Raw genomic sequence first — 21,476 nt, 5'->3', positions numbered from 1 at the left:
CTGCAGTGGATTTTGTATAAGAATAGGAGAGATAGCAGGAACAGGCAATGTGGTCCTTTAAGCATGAGAGGAGAAGAGATTATGTGTTTAAGCTGGAGGGTTGGATGCTAATTAAATTGGTTCCTTTGCCCCAAAGGATTACAAGATTCAACCAGCAAAAAGATGTTCTTCCGCAAACTTAACATGCCTTTTTTTTGGTGATCTCCATCTGCCAATGCCCGCAATTGTGGAGATCGGGCCAGCATATCCCGCGGCAGCAGAAGCAGACAGAGATCGCTAAAGCGACTCCCAAGACAACAAACCAGCAGGGTTAGAAGCTGGGGCAACATCAGACCAACAGCTCTATAATGGTGTTGGTCAAGCTGCCCAGCTAACTCAACAGAAACAGGCTGGGGAAGAAGGGCATTCATATGCAGGGATGTTTCCGCCCACTATTGTTATTTATATGGATGACTCAGTCATTCAGCAAAAACAGTGGGAACTTGGAACAGTATAAAAGCAGCCTTTCCAGCCCTAATAAAGGGAGTGAGATTAACCTGCCATATTGTGTGTGTGTTTCTTTGTAGCAGTCGGCTACACCCCCCAAAAAAGGACACAAGAATCTGAGGAGCTGGCCTGTTTTCCCCAACAGAACCTCTCACTTGCATCAAAGGAAGTCAGTGTCAGTGGCTAACCTTCAGCAGACTGGGTAAGGATGCTCATGCAGATCCAGCAGTCAGATGTGTTGGCTCTGCAGGATCTGCTTATAAACCATTCTGAGGGAGGTGTTTGAGGATTTCCCCTCACCCCCCCCCCCCCCCCGACCCCCACCACTGTTTATCAGCACCATCATCACAGCATCCACTTTCAGATTTCAGGTTAGTCGTTATGTCTATAGCCAGGTTACTCTCGGTTTCCCCAGTAATAGTGTTTCCTGGTCCATGTGCTACCTCTTCCCCCCTCCCCCCCCATTTTGACAGCTCCTGTGGCTGCTGCACTCGCACTTTCCCTGACTTTGGTGGGTCCAACGCTACAAGTGCCACATTTATCAGGGACCCACCCTGGTTCACTGACTGCTGCAGCACACCCAGACACCCCTGTAAGCCGTGGGTGGGTGTTTGTGAGTGGACCTGCTGTTTTAACATCCCATTCATCCATCTGATCAACCCCACTGCCTGTGGCTAGTATGGGATATGAAATAGCCGCAAGATACCAGACTCTGCAGCCCAACTCTTGACCTCGATCAGATTGGATTTCCCACGGTACCCAGTGCATGGTTGACAGGCGTAGTCACCCCAGGATCACATGGCACCACTACCAGGACTCCAGAGTAAGTATGGACGATGGACAGGACAAACTGTTCCTATTTTGACATGGGAGATGTCTGATATAATGGATCTGCCATATCTGGCCAGCTCTCGTGCCTTTCCTCTTGTGCCCCGAGGGATGTGCCGGGTTGCCCTTGGGTTTGACATGTCAGGCACCTGGCATTCACTATCTTGACAGGTCAAGGCCACCCCTCTGCTTGTTGCCAGGTCCCATCCACCTCCAAATGCAAACTCTTATGTTGTCCCCAGGCTGCCATTTGGCTATGGTCTAGGCACTCAGGAGACTCCGTAACTGTGCAAATTTGGGTTGCTATCTCAATCACAGCAATATGAATGGTCTCCTTGGTCTCACTGGAGGTGAGGGCATCCACATGGTGTACTGTAATCACCGTCATGAAACCCCAACAGGAGCATCCCCAGAATGCTGACCCCTGTATCTCCCAGCCTGACATGCCATGGAGACATCCACACTGTCATGTCATGGGGTGTGGCCCAAGAGTCACTGTAGATCTTAACGGGCCTGGTGGTCTCTCAGAGAGGCAGGGTCAGGTCACTAGCTTGGCCATTTGGCTGGTCCCAACCATTCTCCACCTGGGAGATGATCTTACCCATGACCGGGTGGAGACCAACAGCTTTCCACCATTGTTTGCCACCTCTCCAGCAACTGGATCCATCGGTGAACCAGACCTGCTGTTTCTTGTCAGGGGTCAGATCACTGAAGGGCCTTCCCCACTGTATTAGTGAGTAGTCGAAGGTCAGGATCTCACATTTGGGGATACCACTATCAGGTAGAGACATGTCTTGTTGATGTAGGTGCCTCACCCCAAATGGGACCTTGCTCGGCCCAGTCCGTGATATACTTAAGATGGGGGACCATAGGGCAGGGTTCTCCTATATACCATGAGGATGGACTTGACCCACCACTTAATTGAGAGGTGCAGCTGCATTCTGACGGGCTCAGTGGCCATCTGGTTCTCAGTGGCACACCATCAGCTGCCTTTTGAAGGGGGTGTGCATCAGGCTACAGCCTGAGGAAAAGTTTTAGTCCAAAACCCCAGGAGGACGCTACAGCATCTGCCACATCATGTGGCTCATATGCTTGATTACCAACAACCACAAGTATCCTTCCTCTGTCTCTGTCCAGTCCCTTACCATTTGTATCCATGACTATTTCCTGGTCCCAATAGGAATATTTTCATCATAGTATCAGATTCCTCTATACCTCCAATTGCCTGTTAGTTCAATTCTACATCTCACTCCCTCTCTGACCTTTTCATTTTTATTCTCTATACTATACCAATAAAGTACAATGTAAGCCCCAGAACTGAACACATATTCCATCTATGCATACTGCAATCTCATTTCAGTTAACCAACCTTTCACTTTTGCCTCATCCATCTGTAACCTTCACTGTGTTCCTCTCTTCACAAGTGCTACATGATCTGTTGAATATTTCCAGCCCTCACTTTTATTTCAGATTTCTGGCAATTGCTGATAGCTTCATCTAACAATTTCAACATTATTATATTCCTTTCTTGCCATCATTATCTCCAGAAATTTACCACTTCTTCAGACAGCCCAAGTATGATTAACAAGAGTCCATCGCCCACTCCCACATTACACCAATAGTATTTGTGTCAGCTGGTCTTGATCCAACATTTCCTTGTTTTCAACTCCATTCTCTTTCCACCATTTCAAAATGTTTTCTAATTTTTCAACTCAAAGTTATTGATATAAAAAAATTAATTCTTTCTCTCTCCATCAATACTGCCTGACTAGCAGAGTATTTCTTTTTTTAAACTTAATTTTTATATTGAATTTTATCACAACAAAATGTTTATGAATGAGAAAAATATACTGTACCAGAACAGAGGAATTACAATGTGTCCAAGAATAAAAATGAACATCACAACTAATATTATATCTCCTGTTCCTGCAGAGAAAAAAAACAAAAGGTAAAAGACTAACTAACTGATCCTAATTCTGTAGCCCCTAAACTAAAGAAAGAAAAAGCCACTGGGATGCCTTAAAAAAGGGTAACAGTAATGGTACATTGGTGAATGGCCTTGTATGTAAATAAGTAAGTTCAGGAAGAGACTACAAACACTCTGTAAGTTACATACAAAACAGTAAACCACTGTAGTATTCATTAAACATTAAAATGTTCCATAAAAATGTGCCACATTTCATTAAACTCAACTTCAGTTTTCAAAACATTACATCTAATCTTATCGTGGTTCAAGCTTAATAAGGTTTGTCTCATCCACTGAGCATAACTGGGAGGGATCAAGTCCTTCCATCTTAGCAAAACACATCTTCTAGCCATTAAAATGGCAAAAGCTATCATGTGGCAACCCGACCCCAATAATCGACTGTTCTCCATCACCACATCAAATAAAGTTGGAATGGGTTGAGGTTGAATAGTAACTGAGAAAATATAGGAACATGCATTAAAGATTTCCTTCCAATAGTGATCTAATGCTGAATGGGACTAAAACATACAAAATAAGGAAACAACCCCATGATGACATCTGTCACAGGCAGAGTTGGTAGTAGGAAAAATCTTAGCTAATTTATATTTGGATAAATGTGCTCGATGTAATATCATGAATTGAGTAAGTGAATGACATGCACAAATGGAAGGGGAATGGACCAATTTTAAACACTTGGTCCATATATCCTTAGAAAGAATAGTTTGTAAGTTGTTCTCCCAACCACTCTTAATTTTATTCAGAGAAGCGCAGCATATTTTAAAATTATTCATAAATGAATATAATTAAACCCTTTTGCCAAAGATTTAACCAAAAAAAATGTCAATACAATTACTGTCATGGGAGAACAGAAAAGTAGCAACTTGGTTTCTCAGAAAATCTCTAACCTGTAAATATCTTTTAAAAAAATGGAAATTAGGGAGATTAAATTTATGTGACAAATGTTCAAAGGTCATAAAACAGCCATCTACAAATAAATCAAAAAATGAAGAGATACCCTCTTCTCTCCATTTATGAAAATCGCAATTAAGGCAAGATGGAGGGAAAAATAATTCATAATTGGAGGGATATAGAAAATGTTTTCCTTTCAAAACAGTGCCTGACTTGAAACCAAATTCGTAAAGATTTTTTGACGATTGAACTTCCCATTAATTTATCCTCCTTTACCAAAGAAAATGGAAGGGAAGAACCAAGTAGTGTAGCCAGAGCAAATTAGTTAAAACCTTCAACTCCATGGATGTCCATCCTGGGCAGCCTGATTTATCTGTGTAATGAATCCAGGTAATAATATATTTGATATTAATAGCCCAATAATAATGTATCAGGTTAAGCAAAGCAAAGCCCCCATCAATTTTTGATCTTTGTAAATTAGATTTATTCAACCTTGGATACTTGTTGTTTCCAAACATACGAAGAGATAATATATTCAACCGAGTTGAAAAATTTCTTTGGTATAAAAATCAAAATTGCCTGGAATAAATATAAAAATTTAGGCAGAACATACATTTTGTTAATTCTACTCCAAGCGACATAGAAAGGGGAAACCATTTAGATAAGGTCGATTTCATCTATCTCTTAAAGAAAAGATCTTTAAATTAAGATAACTCCTAAATAAGGGAGAGATCCACTCACTATTTTAAATTGAATATTTTCATAGATAGGAACAGAACCATTCACTGGAAAAAGTTCACTTTTGTGCAAATTAAGTTGAAACCTGAAAAAAAAATCCCTGAAGTTTGATAATTATTTTGACATAGCTGGTATGGGGCATTCTGGATGTGAGATAAATAATAACAAGTCATCAGCATAAAGTGAAACTTTATGAATTTTATACCCCCTTTTAATGCCTGAAATATTTACTGAGCCCTGAAAGGCAATAGCCAATGGTCCTAATACCAGGTCAGATAATAAAGGGAAAAGTGGGCAACCTTGCCTTGAGCCACAAAACAATCTAAAAAGGTTCAGATATTTGATTATTAGTAGATACTGAAGCCTGAGGGGAGTGGCCGATCAATCTGATCCACAATACAAATTCTGGACCAAATTTAAATCTTTCCAAAATTTCAAATAAATATGGGCACTCAACCCTGTCAAATGCTTTTTTCCACATCTAATACATTCAGTAACTTTACCGGCTGAGTATTTCTAGCACTTTCTGTTTTTATTACTGCAATTGTTTATAAAGATGTGGTTGTGACAGTACAGGTAACAGATTTGAAGGGTGCAATGAGTGACTATCCTGGACACGTGTTGGTAGTAGAAACATGTGTTCTGAGCCCAGAGGACCCCAAAACCCAGAAGCAATAAAAATTCACCAAGACAAATGGTTACTTAAACAAAAGTTGCTTTTGATCATCTTTGAACATGAAAACAGGATCAAACTCTAACTTATTACTATTAACCTAACTTAACCTCCTTCTAATTCTAAACATACGTGTATGTACTGTGTGCGTGCAAGTTCAGAAAAGTTATTTGATTCACAGTCCAATCTCACTTCTCACTCCTTCAAGTTTACTGGTTGCAGGCAATTCTTATACTGTGCACAGAATTTAACATTTATGAATTTCACCAGGCTTTGGTGCTTGAAAGGTAAATAGTTACCTCTCTGGAATGTTCTTGTCAGTTTTCAGAGAGAAATTTGTTGCTCGTTGGACACAAACTGATTCCTTCCAGTCAGCCACTTCAGTGTCTTGCCGAACAAACTTGCCCCATCAGAGTTTTCCAAATATTAACTTCTTTCCTCCAGGTCACCACAGAGTTCCTTTTTGTTTCCCTTATTTAAAGTGAAACATTATACACCCTGTCATCTCCTCTTGTATGGACCACAAGGGCTTTGACCAGGCTGAAGAAAGAACTCACAACCTATTTTCAAAATGATGTTTTTCCACAAGCTTGGCAGCTTGTCCTGTTCCAGTCCCAGCTGCTGAACTGTACAACTGAATTCATTCATATATTCTCTCTCCCTCTCTCTCTCTCCAAAACCACATTACCTTCTTAGAACAGCAAACTGCATTCAGACAGACAGTGGAATCAGACCCAATCATGTGAGTTTGTTCTTCTGTTGCTTTCCAAAACAATAATCCATTTCTCCACCACATGTTCAATTAACACCTACTTGTGAAGTCCTTATAGGCACTCTTCGAAGTTTTTACAAAGCCACTTGGAACCTGGACTGTCTGGCTTAAGCAGAGCTCTGGCATTTTAAGTGAGATCTGTGTTGTGAAGTGTTTGTTTTTGTTTGTGACCTAAACTAAAAACCCCGCAATATAACTCTACCAAAAACATATCTATGGAAAATATAAAATATAACATAATCTGTCACACATGGAATTTATTTACAAAAGGGAAACAGGAAGCAGCATGCTAGCACACCAACAGATCTTGGTTTACCTGAGCTGTAAGTACATTTGGAAGGTATTTAGAAATTCTGAGGGTAAAAACAAACCTGCCACTCCTCTCCCTATATACAGCCATGACACTCAGATTAAAGAAGCTTTCTGGTTTTTCTGTGAGTGTGCAAGTTAAATCAGGTGAACCGTAATGTTCGCTCAGATGTGCGTCAAGGATGAGCCTTCACCTCTTTTTTATATATAATGGCACACACCTCACAATGTGGCTTTGGCTTCAATGAGAAGAGGCTGGTGGTGGTGGTGGTGCAGGAGTTAAAGAAAGGGCCATCCTATTCAAGGAACAAATAGGATTCAGCAGGAAGCCACAGGTAAGGGCAGGTTTTAATGATCTTATATATTTTTTTATCTTCTAGTCATAGGCAGTGGGATTGGCAGACATGGCAGGGGAATGTAGCACATCGGGGAAGTCAGCCGTATCCCTGACAACTGCATCTGCAATAAGTGCATCCAGCTACAGCTCCTGACAATCTGAGTTAAGGAATTGGAGCTGGAGTTGGACAAAATTTGAATTATTCTGGAGGCTGAGAGGGTGATAGACAAGAGTTATAGGAATACTATTACACTGAGGAGGCAGGAGAAAGGTGACAGTCAGGAAAGGGAACAGGCAGGCAGTGCAGAGCACCTGTCCATTACAAGTACACCATTTGGGAATACTATTGGAGGGGGACCTAACAGGGACAAGCCACAGTGATCAGGTCTCTGGCATGGAGTCTGTTCTGGTGGTTAAGAAGGGAAGGGAGGAGAATAGGTGAACTGTAGTGACAGGGGATTTCAGAGTTAGGAGATCAGATAAGAGGTTCTGTAGAAGGGATCAAGAATCCTGGGTGGTAAGTAGCCTCACTGGTTCCAGGGTCCAAGATATCTCAGATCGAGTACATGGCATTCTCAGGAGTGATGCTGAGCAGTCAGATGTCATGATCCATCTAGGGACCAATGATGTGGGTAGGAAAGGTGAGGAGGTCCTGCAAAGGAGCTCAGGGAGTTAGGCGTAAATTTGAAGGACAGGATATCTAGGGTTGTGATCTCATGATTGCGATCCGTGCCATGAGCTAGTGAGGTTAGAAATAGCAGCTTAACATGTGGCTAAAGAAGTGGTGCAGAAGGGAGGGCTTCAGGTTTCTGGATCATTGGGCTCTCTTCCAGGGAAAGTGGGATTTGTTCCAATAGGGTAGTTTACATCTGAAAGGTTTGCTCGTGCTGCTCTGGGGTGAGATACAAATTAGATTTGCAGGGGGTTGGGGAGCAGATAGAGGAGTGGAGGAGGGAAAATATCTTGTGAAATTTGCACCATTAGAAATCAACTGGTTGCATGTGGTGGAAATGTTCTAAAGTGCATTTATTTCAATGCAAGGAGTATTTTTGGAAAGGCAGTTGAGCTTAGAGCATGGATTGGCATGTGGAATTATGACATTGTGGCCAATGTTCCGGGCAGATCGATGTTCCGGGGTTCCATTGTTTCAGACGGGATATAACGAGGATGGGAGGGGTGCAGTTGGGATGAAAGGGGGAGGAGTGGCATTGCTCATCAGGGAAAATATCACAGCTGTGCTCATACAGGACAGACTAGAGAGCTCGTCGCCTGAGATCATATGGGAGGAGCTGAGGAACGGGTAAGGAATGACGACAGTCATGGTGTTTTATTATAAACCACTCAATTGAAGGAGAACATCTGTAGAGAGACAGCAGACAGCTACAGGAAGAATAAGGTTGTGATATAGGAGATTTTAACTTTCCACATATTGACTGGAACTCCCATACAGTAAAAGGGCTGGATGGCTTGAGTTTGTCAAATGTGTTCAGGAAAGTTTTCTAAATCAATATATAGAGGTACAAACGAGAGAGACTGTAATACTGGATCTCCTATCACAAAAATAAGATGGAATTTAATGAAGACAAGCATGAGGTGTTGCATTTTGGAAGGACAAAATCAAGAAAGAACATACATGGTAAATGGTGGGGCCCTGAGGAATGTGATAGAACAGACGGATTTGGGAATACAGATACATAATTCCCTGAAAGTGGCATCACAGGTAGACAGGGTTGTTAAAGAGCTTTTGGCAGATTGGCCTTCATAAATCAAAGTTTTGAGTACAGAAGTTGGGATGTTATGGTAAAGTTGTACAAGACATTGATGAGGCTAAATTTGGAGCATTGTGTGCAGTTTTGGTTACCTAACTACAGGAAAGATATCAATAAGATAGAAAGAGTGCAGAAAAGATTTTCTAGGATGTTGTCTGGTTTTCACGAACTGAGTTACAGGGAAAGGTTAAATGGGTTAAGACTTTATTCCCTGGAGCGTAGAAGAATGAAGGGAGGTTTGATAGAGATATTTAAAATTATGTGGGGGATACACAGAGTAAATATAGGTAGGCTTTTTCCACTGAGGGTAGGTGAGATACAAACCAGAGGACATGGGTTAAGGGTGAAAAGGAAAAAAATTTAGGGGTGTAGCGGCTCCAATAGCTTAAAAATTTATTATAGGGTGGGGCCTGGGTGGGTTGTGGTAATTTGAGTAGAATTTCAAGGTCACTATTTTTGTGTCTGGCCTATAGTACAACCCCTTTTTTTGGTGTGTATTTTTGGTGCTTCAAGCGTCATCTTATCTGCCCAAATATACAGTACCTCCTTCTTAGCTGTAGCTGCAAATTCCACCTTCCAGGTAAAGAAATTTCTCAGTCTTAAACTCTTGCCCTGTAACCCAAGGCTGTGACCTCCTTGTTCTTATAAACTTCAATGAGAGTAAACCTTCACCCAACAGCAGACTTGGTGTTGAATTCCCTCATTTCAATAACAATATTTTCTTCTGTTTGTATCTGATTGCCTCTTTTCACCTGCTATCCTTTCTATTTTCATTCTTTCACTTGTATACTGCATTTTATTTTAACCTGATGTAGAAGGTAATTCTTGACAGGCCAGATTATACAGCATTACACAGGCTTTACAATACCAGCAACATATTACACAGGCAAAGGAGTTTAAATGGTCCTCAACTCCATGACATTATTTTGGGTCTGAGCCCAAAACATTGCCAATGTATCTTTACCTCCTCTGGACAATAGACAATAGACAATAAACAATAGGAGCTGGAGTAGGCCCTTCAGCCCGTCGAGCCAGCACCGCCATTTTACAGATCATGGCTGATCACTACTATCAGTACCCCTTTCCAGCCTTATCCCCATAACCCCTAACTCCTTTGCCCACTAGAGTCTTATCTAACTCTCTTTTGAACATAATCAGCGAATCTGCCTCTACCACCCTCTGTGGCAGAGCATTCCCCAGATTCACACTTCTCTAGGTAAAAAAATGTTTTCTCATCTCCGTCCTAAAGGGCCTACCCTGTATTATTAAACTATGCCCTCTAGTCCTCGTCTCCCCCATCATTGGGAACAAGTAATCCGACTTCACCCTGTCTATCCCCCTGATGATTTTGTATACCTCAATCATGTTCCCCCTCATCCTTCTAAACTCCATCAGATACAAGTCCAGTTTTTCTAGCCTTTCAGCATATGTCAACCCCGCCATCCCTGGAACTAACCTTGTAAATCTGCGCTGTACACCCTCTATAGCTAGTATGTCCTTCCTCAAAATTGGAGACCAGAACTGGACGCAATACTCCAGGTGGGGTCTCACCAGGGCCCTGTACAATTGCAGAAGGGCGTCTCTGTTCCTATACTCCAATCCCCTCTTTATGAAAGCCAACATGCCATTTGCCTTCTTCACAGCTTTCTGAACCTGCATGTTAGCCTTCAGTGACCGGTGAACAAGTACGCACAGATCCATTTGCACCTCCCCACACCCTAGCTTGTCTCCATTTAAAAAATACTCAGCTTTCCTATTATTGCCCCCAAAATGGAAAATCTCACATTTGCTCACATTGAACGTCATCTTCCATTCAGCAGCCCACTCCCCCAACCTGTCCAAGTCCCTCTGCATTTTCCTGACATCCTCCTCACACCGCCACCCAGTTTAGTGTCATCTGCAAATTTGCTCATGTTATTAATAATTCCCTCATCCAAATCATTTACATAAATTACAAACAACTGAGGACCAATACCGATCCCTGCGGCTCTCCATCGTCACATCCTGCCATCCTGAAAAAGACCTGCTTACTCCAACCCTTTGTTTCCTATTTCTTAACCAATTTCCTATCCATGTCAGCACCTTACCTCCAATACCATGCTCCTTGATCTTGCCCACTAGTCTCCCGTGTGGTACCTTATCAAAGGCCTTCTGGAAGTCCAAATACACCACATCCACTGGCTCTCCCGAGTCCACCCTCTTTGTCACATCCTCAAAAAATTCCGAAGGTTAGTCAAGCATGACTTATCCTTAAGGAATCCATGCTAACTAGCCCTTATACTATTATTTCTGCCTAAGTGTTCTGCTATTACTCCTTTTATGATAGATTCCAATATCTTCCCCACCACTGACGTCAGGCTGACCGGTCTATAATTTCCCGTTTTCTCCCTCCCTCCCTTCTTAAAAATCGGCACCACATCAGCCACTCTCCAATCCTCAGGAACCTCCCCCGAATCTATGGAACTTTGGAAAATGTCGACCAGTGCCTCCACAATTTCCATAGCAACTTCTTTAAGCACCCTGGGATGCAGCCCATCAGGGTCTGTGGATTTATTAGCCCTCAGTCCCAACAATTTACTCACAACCTCCTGTTTCTGGATCCGGATATCCATTAGATCCCCTACTTCCCCAGGAAAGTTCCCCAAGTCTCTTGATACCGCATGACCACTACCCCCTAACTGACCATAACCTATATCCTCCTTGGTGAAGACAGTTGCAAAGTATTTGTTAAATTCCTCAGCCATCTCCTTGTTTCCGGTAATAATTCCACCCTTTTCCATTCTTAATGGACCAATTTTAGACCGAACCAATTTCTTCCTCTTCACATATTTAAAAAAGCTCTTGCTATCCTCCATTATATTATTTGCCAATTTCCTCTCGTACTTCATTTTCCCCTCTCTTATGACTTTCTTAGTTACCCTCTGATGCTCTTTGAAGGTTTCCCAATCCTCTAACTTCCCACTCCGCTTCGCTATCTTATACTTACTCCCTTTGGATTTGATATTGCACTTGATTTCATTAGTTAGCCACAGCTGCCATTTGCATCTCCTAGAGCCTTTCCTCCACTTTGGAATAAATTTGTCCTGAATCCTGTGAAAAATGTCCAAAAATACCTGCCATTTTTCCCCGGTTGTCCTCCAAGCTAGTGTATCTTTCCATTTTATTTTGGCTAGCTCCTCCCTCATAGCTGCATAATCCCCTTTATTTAACTACAGTACAGATGCTTCCAGCTTCCTTTCTTTTTCCCTTTCTAATTGCAGCTCAAAAGTAACCATACCATGGTCACTATTCCCTAATGGCTCCCCTACATCGAGGTCACTTATTAACTCTGCGTCACTGCACAGCACCAAGTCCAGAATCGACTTCCCCCTGGTAGGTTCCTCCACTAGCTGCTCCAAGAAAGTATCTCGTAGACATTCAATAAACTCAGTCTCTTGTGTTCCTGCCCCCGTCTGATTATCCCAGTCCACCTTCATGTTGAAGTCCCCCATAACTACTGTATTGCTACCACTTTGACATGCCACTCTTAATTCCTGATGTATACTTCTACCGATATCTGAGCTACTTTTCGGAGGCCTGTAAATGACCCCCATTATGGTCCTCATGCCTTTACAATTTCTTAATTCTATCCAAACAGACTCTACCCCACCTGTTTCAATGTCTTTCCTTTCAAACGCCTGAATTTCATTTCTTACCAACAGAGCTACCCCATCTCCTCTTCCTAACTTTCTGTCTTTTCTATAGGACGTGTACCTGGGAACATTTATTTCCCAATCCTACCCTTCCCGCAGCCATGTCTCCGTTACTCCGACAATGTCATAACCTCCCATTGCCATTTGTGCCTCAAGCTCATCTATTTTATTCCTTACACTCCGTGCATTCATACACAATACCTTGATACCATATCTCCTTTCTCCCTCCACCTTTGTTCTCGATGCACTTGCCCCTACTCTCCTATCACTTTTAGTTCCCTTTTTCCTTATTGTTTCACCGTCTAACGGAACCACCCCTATATTCACTCTCCTATCTGCTTCCCTATCAGTCCTGTTCCCTTCCCCCTGCCAAATTAGTTTAAATCAAATCCGACAGCATTATTAAACCTAACTGCCAGTATATTGGCCCCCGTTGCATTCAGGTGTAGAGGTCTTGTCTTCCCCAGAAGAGATCCCAGTGGTCAATGAACCTGAATCCCTGCACTCTGCACCATTCTTCCAGCCACACATTTAACCTCCTGATTTTATTATTTTTTCCCCCACCCATGCACAGCACAGGTAGCAGCCCCGAGATTACAATCCTGGAGGTCCTGCTTCTTAACCTCCTTCCGAGCTCACGGTAGTCCCTCTTCAGGATCTCCTCCTTCATCTTATCCACGTCATTTGTACCCACGTGTATCAGGACTTCTGGCCATTCACCTTCCCCCCCCAGGATACTCTGAACCCTATCCGAGACGTCTCGAACCCTGGCTCCTGGGAGACAACACACCATACGGGAACACTTGTCAGGTTCACAGAATCTTTTGTCTGTTCCCCTGACGATGGAGTCCCCAATGACCACCTTGTTCCCCTTCCTTCCTTTCCGCACCACCGGTTCCCTTGGTGCAACCTCTGGCAGGTTATCTTCCCCAACTACATCCAATACACTATATTTGTTGCTAAGAGCAGTAGCCACCGGGGTGCTCACCACAGAGCTAGCAACTTTCCCCCCTCCCCTGACAGTAGTCCACTTACCTGACCCCCCCAATCCAGGGGTAAGCACTTCCCTGAGCGTTGTATCTATAAATTCTTCACTCTCCCTGATAAGCCTCAGATCATCAAGCTGCAACTCCATTTCTTTAATTTTATTCTTTAATACTTGTGTCTTGTTACATCCCCTGCAGGTATGTCCTGTGGAAAGATTTAAGGTCCTGTCACTTACCTCCTCACTCTCTCTTGCAAGCCTAAGGTCATCAAGCTGGAGCTCCAGTTCATCAACTTGGCCCCTAAGGAACCCCACCTCTTTGCACCTGGCACAGATATGGTCATTTGGGAGGGTGGAGGTCACCCATGGCTCCCACATCTGGCAACTTGAGCAGAGCACTAACCCCATAGGCATGGCTCAGCCTTTTAATGTAATGGAATGTACAATGCACTCACCTAGGAAGGGCTAATAAAAACAGCCAACCTTTCTCTCCGCCTGCTTTCGCCGAAGCCTGATGAGCCAAAGCCTGGAAGTCCCACTCCTTCACTGTGCCACTCACTCGCTGTCCCTCTTATTTATTGGCCTTTTACCAATTAACCCCTACACGCTCTCCTGTACGCCCGCCCGACCAATGGCCGCCTCTGACGCCGACTCCTCTCCGCAGCCCCCGGTAAGAGACTTTTAAAAAAGCTTTCTTACCTGCCCCTGACTCTTTTCTTCTCTGTCCTTCTCCTCTCTCCTCTCCTCTCCCTCTGGATGCTGCAAGAACAGCTGAATTCCACCAGCATTTCTGTGTGTGTTTTTACTGCTACCAAAACTAACTTCTTTCCTTCTTTCTCAGATCTGCTGATGGGTCTTCAGCCTGAAATATTAACTTGTAGCGGCACTATGGCAACACTACAACTCCCTAGAGGCATCGAACCAGCCACGTGATGTCAGTGTGTGTCGAGCACGTGATGTAGCTGCGTGGGTGATGAAGAGCAAATCTGTTAGATTCATTCTAGAAACAACTTGGGTGGTTATTTCGTCATGTCCACTGCAATTCCAGTGGCTACAATTGGTGACCCCAAAAAGTCCAAAAACATATTTTTGGACAATCATGGACTCTACAGCCATTGCTGTGAAGCTGCCACCTTTCTGGACAGCTGAGCCTGAACTGTGGTTCCAACAGGCTTAAGCGCAATTTCACCTTCTCAAAGTCAAACTGGACACCGCTCGTTATTACCATCTCATCAGTGCCCTGGACCAAGCCATCACTAAGAGTATTGGCAACTTCCTACAGGATCCACCACGTACCAGCAAGTATGACGCTTTAAAAACACTTTTATTGCATGTACATTGTATGTTCCATAGGGAAAGGGCATCCAAACTACTACATCTCAATGGGTTGGGAGACTGCGCCCCATCTGAACTAATGGATGAAATTCTGTTCCTGGCAGCTGGTGAAAGGCCAAAATATGTTATTCGAGCAGCTCTTTTTAGAGTGAATGCCAGATGATATTAGGTTCTTGTTATCCAAATGTTTATTAGAAGACCTAAGGGCTGTAGTGGCAGAGGCAGACATTCTATGGCTGGCTAAAATGCACAGCAAGGAAAGACAAGTCTGCACAACCAACCCCTCTGATATTGACCCCGAGTCACACTCTAATGCTCTAAGTACATCACTCCCTCAAGCAGGCAACACCCCATGACAAGCAAGCAGCCTGTGGTAATATTACCAATGTCTTGGTAATATTACCACAGGCATTGGGGAGCAAATGCCCGCAAGTGCCTTCCACCCTGCTCATTTGTGGGAACTGCCCAGGCCAACTGCCAGTCAGGGCTGTGGCAGTTAACAAGAAACCTGCAAGCCTACTGTATATATGGGACCAGTTGTCCCAGCGAAAATTTCTGGTGGACATGGGCTCAGAATTTAGTGTATTTCCACCCACCAGTTTTGACACCTGCCACCCTACCCCAGATCTGCAACTACGAGCAGTTAACAGTTCCAACATTCTGACATTTGGCACCAGGAAGATGAATGTCAAGTTCGAGAATCATCTCTAACTGGCCATTCATTATAGCAGCAGTATCCCAACCTTTGCTTGGCGCAGATTTTCTTCGCATTCAGTCATTCCTTGTCAACTTAAAAGGTCATCGGCTAATAGATGGAACTACTTTTCAGACTATTCCTCTGGCAGACGCCTCTACCCCTGCTCTGCGCCTCCAACCATTAAGAAAACCAGATGAATTCTCCAAGCTCTTGGAAGATTTCCCTGAAATTACTACTCAACAATTTTCTGCCTCCACTGCAAAGCACGGTGTTACTCACCTCATTTGTACTAAGGGCCCTCCCATCCATGCTAAAGCATGTCGCTTGCCTTCAGATAAGGTTCTCTTAGCTAAGGAAGAGTTTGCCAATATGGAGGAACTAGGCATAATTCGTAGCTCCAACAGCCCATTATATATGGTCCAGAAACACAATGAAGGTTTGCGACCATGTGGAAATTACAGGCAGCTTAACAGAACCTCCATCCTGGATCATTATTTGATACCTCATATTCAGGATTTCTTGGCTAATTTGCATGGAATAAAGATATTTTCCAAAGTAAACTGTGTGTGGCTGTAACCAAGTACCAGTAGAGCCAGAAGACATCCCAAAAACAGCAACATTTACCCCATTTGGATTGTTTGAATTTTTACGAATGCCATTTGGATTAAAGAATGCCGCTCACTCATTTCAACAGGTGATGGACATGGTACAACCAATGTCTTCATTTACCTCAACGACAATTTAATGGCTTGTTGAACATTTTTGTACACTTTTAATTTGTCTTCAAAAGTTTGAACTGACCATCAATCCAGATAAATGCCTTTTTGGACAAGAAATGATTAATTTCTTGGTGCATAGGATTACTCAGGAAGGCGTGACTCCGCTGCCATCCAAATTTGAGGTCATTACCAAATACTCAAGACCTGCTACAGTTAAAAGCCTGCAAAAATTCTTGCGAATGGTAAATTTTTACCGACAGTTTCTTCTGGGAGCAGCTCACATCATGAAGCCTCTTTAATTTAATGCCTGGAAACACCAGAACCATCCATTTGACTGAAGAGGAAAAGAATGCCTTCTTGAAGATGAAAGCTCTTAACATTTGTGTTTTCCAAGGTCGCAGAGCCCTGGTCAGCATAACAATAGTAATTATCATTCATTTCAGAATTTTCCACAAAAATACTACATCTTATCGGAAAAGACAATGTAGTAGCTAATGCACTATCCCATTCTGCTCCACTTAAGGTTTTGTCTGTAGACCAAGATATTGACTACACAGCTTTGGCCGCTGCCCAAGAACATGACTTTGAGACAAATGCTCATCAGACTGCAATCACGAACCAGCAATTGAAGGATGTGCAGTTTGGAGTTGTTTTACATGAATCTGGCACATTTTGTGTTCCTTCAATCTGGTTCATTACTTCCAGGAGAGGAGGAAGTCTTTAATAAGTCTTTAATAAGTCTTTAAATGTTTTATAGAATTCTATTGAGAGTCCATCCTCTCCAGGTGTTTTAATGTTCGGTAGCTTTTTTAATATATCCTGTATTTCCTTTATTTCAAATGGTTTTATCAATTTGTTTTGCTCCTCTTTTTGCAATTTTGGAAGTTAAATTTTAGCTAGAAACTCATCTATTTTGTCTTCTATCCCTTCGTTCTCAGTTCGGTATAATTGCTCGTAGAATTCCTTGAAGTTTTCATTGATCTCTGTTGGGTTACATGTAATTTGTTTGTCCTTTTCCCTTGATGCCAATACCATTCTTTTAGCTTGTTCTGTTTTAAGCTGCCAAGCTAGTATTTTGTGCATTTTTACTCCTAGCTCATAATACTTCTGCTTTATTTTCATTATGTTCTTCTCCACCTTATACATTTGTAGTGTTTCATATTTTATATTTTTGTCCACCAATTTTCTTCTTTTTGTTGTATCTTCCCTTGTTGCTAGTTCTTTTTCTGTACTTAATATTTCCCTTCCCAGCTGTTCTATTTCCTGATTGTAGTCCTTTTTCATCTTAGTTACATAACTTATTATCTGCCCTCTGATGAATGCTTTCATTGCATCCCATAATATAAATTTATCTTTCACTGATTCCATATTAATTTCAAAATACATTTTAATTTGGCACTCAATAAATTCTTTAAAGTCCTATCTTTTAAGTAGCATGGAGTTTAATCTCCATCTATACGTTCTTGGTGGGATGTCCTCCAGCTCTATTGCTAATAACAGGGGTGAGTGATCCGATAACAATCTAGCTTTATATCCCATTTTCTTAACTCTCCCTTGGATATGGGCTGACAACAGGAACAGGTCAATCCTTGAGTATGTTTTATGTCTACTCGAATAATATGAGTATTCCTTCTCCTTTGGGTGTTGTCTCCTCCATAAATCCAAAAGTTGCATTTCCTGCATTGATTTAACCATAAATTTGGCTACTTTGTTCTTTCTGCTAGTCTTTTGTCCAGTTTTATCCATCTTTGAATCAAAATTAAGGTTAAAGTCCCCTCCTATCAATATATTCCCCTGTGTATCTATATTCTTCAAAAAATATCTTGGATAAACTTTTGATCCTCTTCATTAGGTGCATATATATTGACTAAATTCCAGAGTTCTGAATATATCTGACACTTTATCATTACATGTCTCCCTGCTGGATCTATTATTTCCTCCTCTATTTTGATTGGTACATTTTTATTGATTAATATAGCTACACCTCTGGCTTTTGAGTTATATGATGCTGCCATTACATGCCCTACCCAGTCTCTCCTTAATTTATTGTGTTCCACTTCAGTTAGATGCATTTCCTGCACGAATGCTGTATCTATTTTTTTCTTTTTTCAGTAAATTTAATAGCCTCTTCCTTTTGATTTGGTTATGTATTCCATTAATATTTATAGTCATATAGTTCAACATGGCCATTTCATACTTTGTTTACATCTCATTCCACTTCCTCACCACCACCTTTCCCCTTTTTGCCATTTCCATTTCTCAGTTTTCTTTGTTCACTTTGGAGTTGATGGCAAACTACTCCTTTGTAATATATCAACGGGACACTCATGCCCAGTAGTTCCGGCATCATGGAAACATCGAGTATTCGACTTTGGATGTGAGAGACCATGCACATCGATTAGATCGACTGTTCATATGGTTTCCAACAGGTTTGTGTGGCACGGTTAAAAAAAAAGATATTACCCAAATGGCAAGGTCCTGCATTGCCTGCCAGAAAGCAAAAGGTCAGCGACATACTAAGGCACCACTGCAGTCCTTCCCAGAAGCTATGGTAGATGGTGCTGCAGACACTGCTTGGGCATTCCTCAGCTCCTGGTTGTCTCATTTTGGCTTACCGGCGCACGTTACTTCAGATAGAGGATCACAATTTACTTCCTTGCTGTGGATGGCCTTGTTCGATTCGGTTCAATGAATGCCTATCATCCCCAGGCTAATGGAATGGTGGAAAGATTTCATCGACATCTCAGGTCAGCCTTAATGACTTGGTTAGAGGGCATGAACTGATGAGCTGATGAGCCTCCTGGATATTACTGGGCATTAGAACAACTCTAAAGGAGGACCTCCAAGCTTCATCTGCAGACTTTGTGTTCAGCGCACTGTTGATGGTCCCGTGGAGTTTGTCCCTGACCATTCCAACTTCAGCGATGATCATAAGGAATTGTTGAGCAGGCTAAGGGAAGCAGTCTGAAAATTGACCCCTATACCACCATTTTTCCATGGAGAACACTCTTCCTTTATGCTTGAAGACCTCAAAAACTGCAAATATATCTTCATCTGTAGGGGAACACTTGGTCAACCTTTGCAGACACCCTACGAAGGACCTTATAGGATACTCAGACAAACTAGGTTGACCTGTATTTTGTACATTGGAGGGAAGCCACAGTCTTTCACTATTGACAGGCTTAAACCAGCTCATGTGGTTGTCTTCCCCACTGCAGCAGCCAACAGTCTGTCGCAGAGATTGACAACCTAAAAGACAGACAAACCTTTCTGTAGGTTCCCAAGAGGCAGTGGGGGGGGGGGGGGGGGGTGCATGTAGTGGCGCTATGGCAACACAACAATTCCCTATAAGAAACTGAACCGGGCTATGTGTTAGTGTGTGATGATGTAATCGTTTGTTGGGCGCGTGATTCAGGCTTGTAAAAGGTTGCGCAGGTGATGAAGAGTAAATCCGTTTGATTCACTCTAAAATTGCTTTGTGTGATTATTTCATCATGTCCATTATGATTCCAGTGTCCACAGGAGGAACATTTGGGGGAATTTCTTCACACTGAGAGTGGTGGGAGTGTGGAATGAGCTACCAGCTGAGGTAATGAATGCAGGCTCAATTTTAACATTTAAGAAGAATTTGGACAGGTACATGGATTGGAGAGGTCTGGAGGGCTATGAAAAAGGTACAGGTCAGTGGGACTTGACAGAAAAATAGTTTGGTACAGACTATAAGGGCTGAAAGGCCTGCTTCTGTACTGTAATGTTCTTTGGTTCCATGGTTCTAACTGGTCTTCCAGTGCTGCCCTTGGATTGCAGCCCAGAGCAGGCTTGGGGTATCCTCGACAAAGACAGCGAATCAAACACATGCACTAATTTCACATACCTGAGGGCTGGAATCTGGCCCAAGTATGGATTAGCATGGCTTCAGGTTAGGAAGGTGGTGTTAGCTGTGGTTGGATCTGATATTCATGGTCATGGGGAAAGTGACCTTTCACCTGCCTCTTGTCCAATCAGTTAAACCAGGTCTCTGTGCTAGTGGCCTGGTAATTTAACCACCATGCTACCTTTCCCACTTCCCTCATCTTCAGGCAATCGATTCCAGATCAGAACAACTTGTATGAAACACATTCTAATTTTCCTTATTTTCTTTGTGCCAATTAGTTGGGTTAGTGAAAGAAAATAAAAAAAATGCTGGAACTGGGAAGGAACCATAAATCTTTCCTCTCCCAGTTGAACTAATGCGGTGGTGAATCTTCAGCATGACCTGGTTTTACCTGGGGTGGCGCAGTTAGTGTCGTGGTTAGAGAAATGCTGTTGCAGTGCCAGAGATTGGGACCAGGGTACAAATCCTGCATTATCTGTAAGAAGTTTGGACTTTCTCCCTGTGTCTGCATGGATTATCCCCCTGGGGTGGGGGTGGGGCGCGCTCCTGTTTCCGCCACCCTTCAAAAACGTACCAGGTGTTGTTGGCCAATTGGGTGTAATTGGGCGGCACAGACTCGTGGGCTGAAAAGGCCTGTTACTGTGCTGTATGTCTAAATTTAATTTTTTTTCATTGAAAAACAGGCAGGATGACTGGAATTTCAGCCAAGTGAATACGACTGCCATTCCAGCCTGGGCATTACATATAAGCAAGGTCTTTAATCACTAGGAGAGATAATATCTAAGTAATGGAAGTGGAACCTATTTACACTCCGAGGCCTTCATAGTCACAACAAATATTCATTGGAGATGAGTAATGGCTAGATATAGAATGTGACTCAACATGCTGCAGTCCAATAATAGAATTCACTCAGTCTTCAACTTAGAAGCGCAATATTTACCGTGTCTATGTAAATTCTAATTTGTCCTACATTAATCTATTTGAACGTCATTGCTGGGATTCAGTTACAATTGGGGCACAGCTTATTTCCTCAAGTAAGGAGATGAGGACTTCATGCACTATTCTGGATACGGTCTCACCAGTATTTTGTTCAGTTGCAACATAACCTCCATGCTCTGAAATTCAACCCCTCTAGTAAGGAAGGCCATCATTCTAATTGCCTTCCTGATTGCCGTCTGCATCAACCTTTTTGTGGTTCATGCCCAATCACTTCCATTCCCTTCTGCATGGCAGTGTGCTGCAATCCCTTGCCATTTAAATAATACCCTGATCTTCCATTTTTTCTTCCAAAGTGGATCTCCTCACATTGGTCAACATTGCACTCCATCTGCCAGACCATTGCCCACTCACTTAACCCATCGATACTTCCCTGCAGACTCTTCGTATC

At 42.6% G+C, this 21,476-nt stretch overlaps 1 long non-coding RNA gene across 1 annotated transcript in view; it reads right to left on the bottom strand.

The window, feature by feature from the left end:
* The window catches only part of LOC138758169 (uncharacterized), a 64,974-nt gene that overhangs the window by 20,810 nt on the left and 22,688 nt on the right, over positions 1–21,476 (bottom strand). The window lies entirely within an intron of this gene.

The sequence above is a fragment of the Narcine bancroftii genome, chromosome 3, assembly GCF_036971445.1.
Source record: "Narcine bancroftii isolate sNarBan1 chromosome 3, sNarBan1.hap1, whole genome shotgun sequence".
Classification (NCBI taxonomy): domain Eukaryota; kingdom Metazoa; phylum Chordata; class Chondrichthyes; order Torpediniformes; family Narcinidae; genus Narcine; species Narcine bancroftii.
Note: the sequence above shows the minus strand (reverse complement) of the source record. Positions and strands in the feature narration are given on the sequence as shown.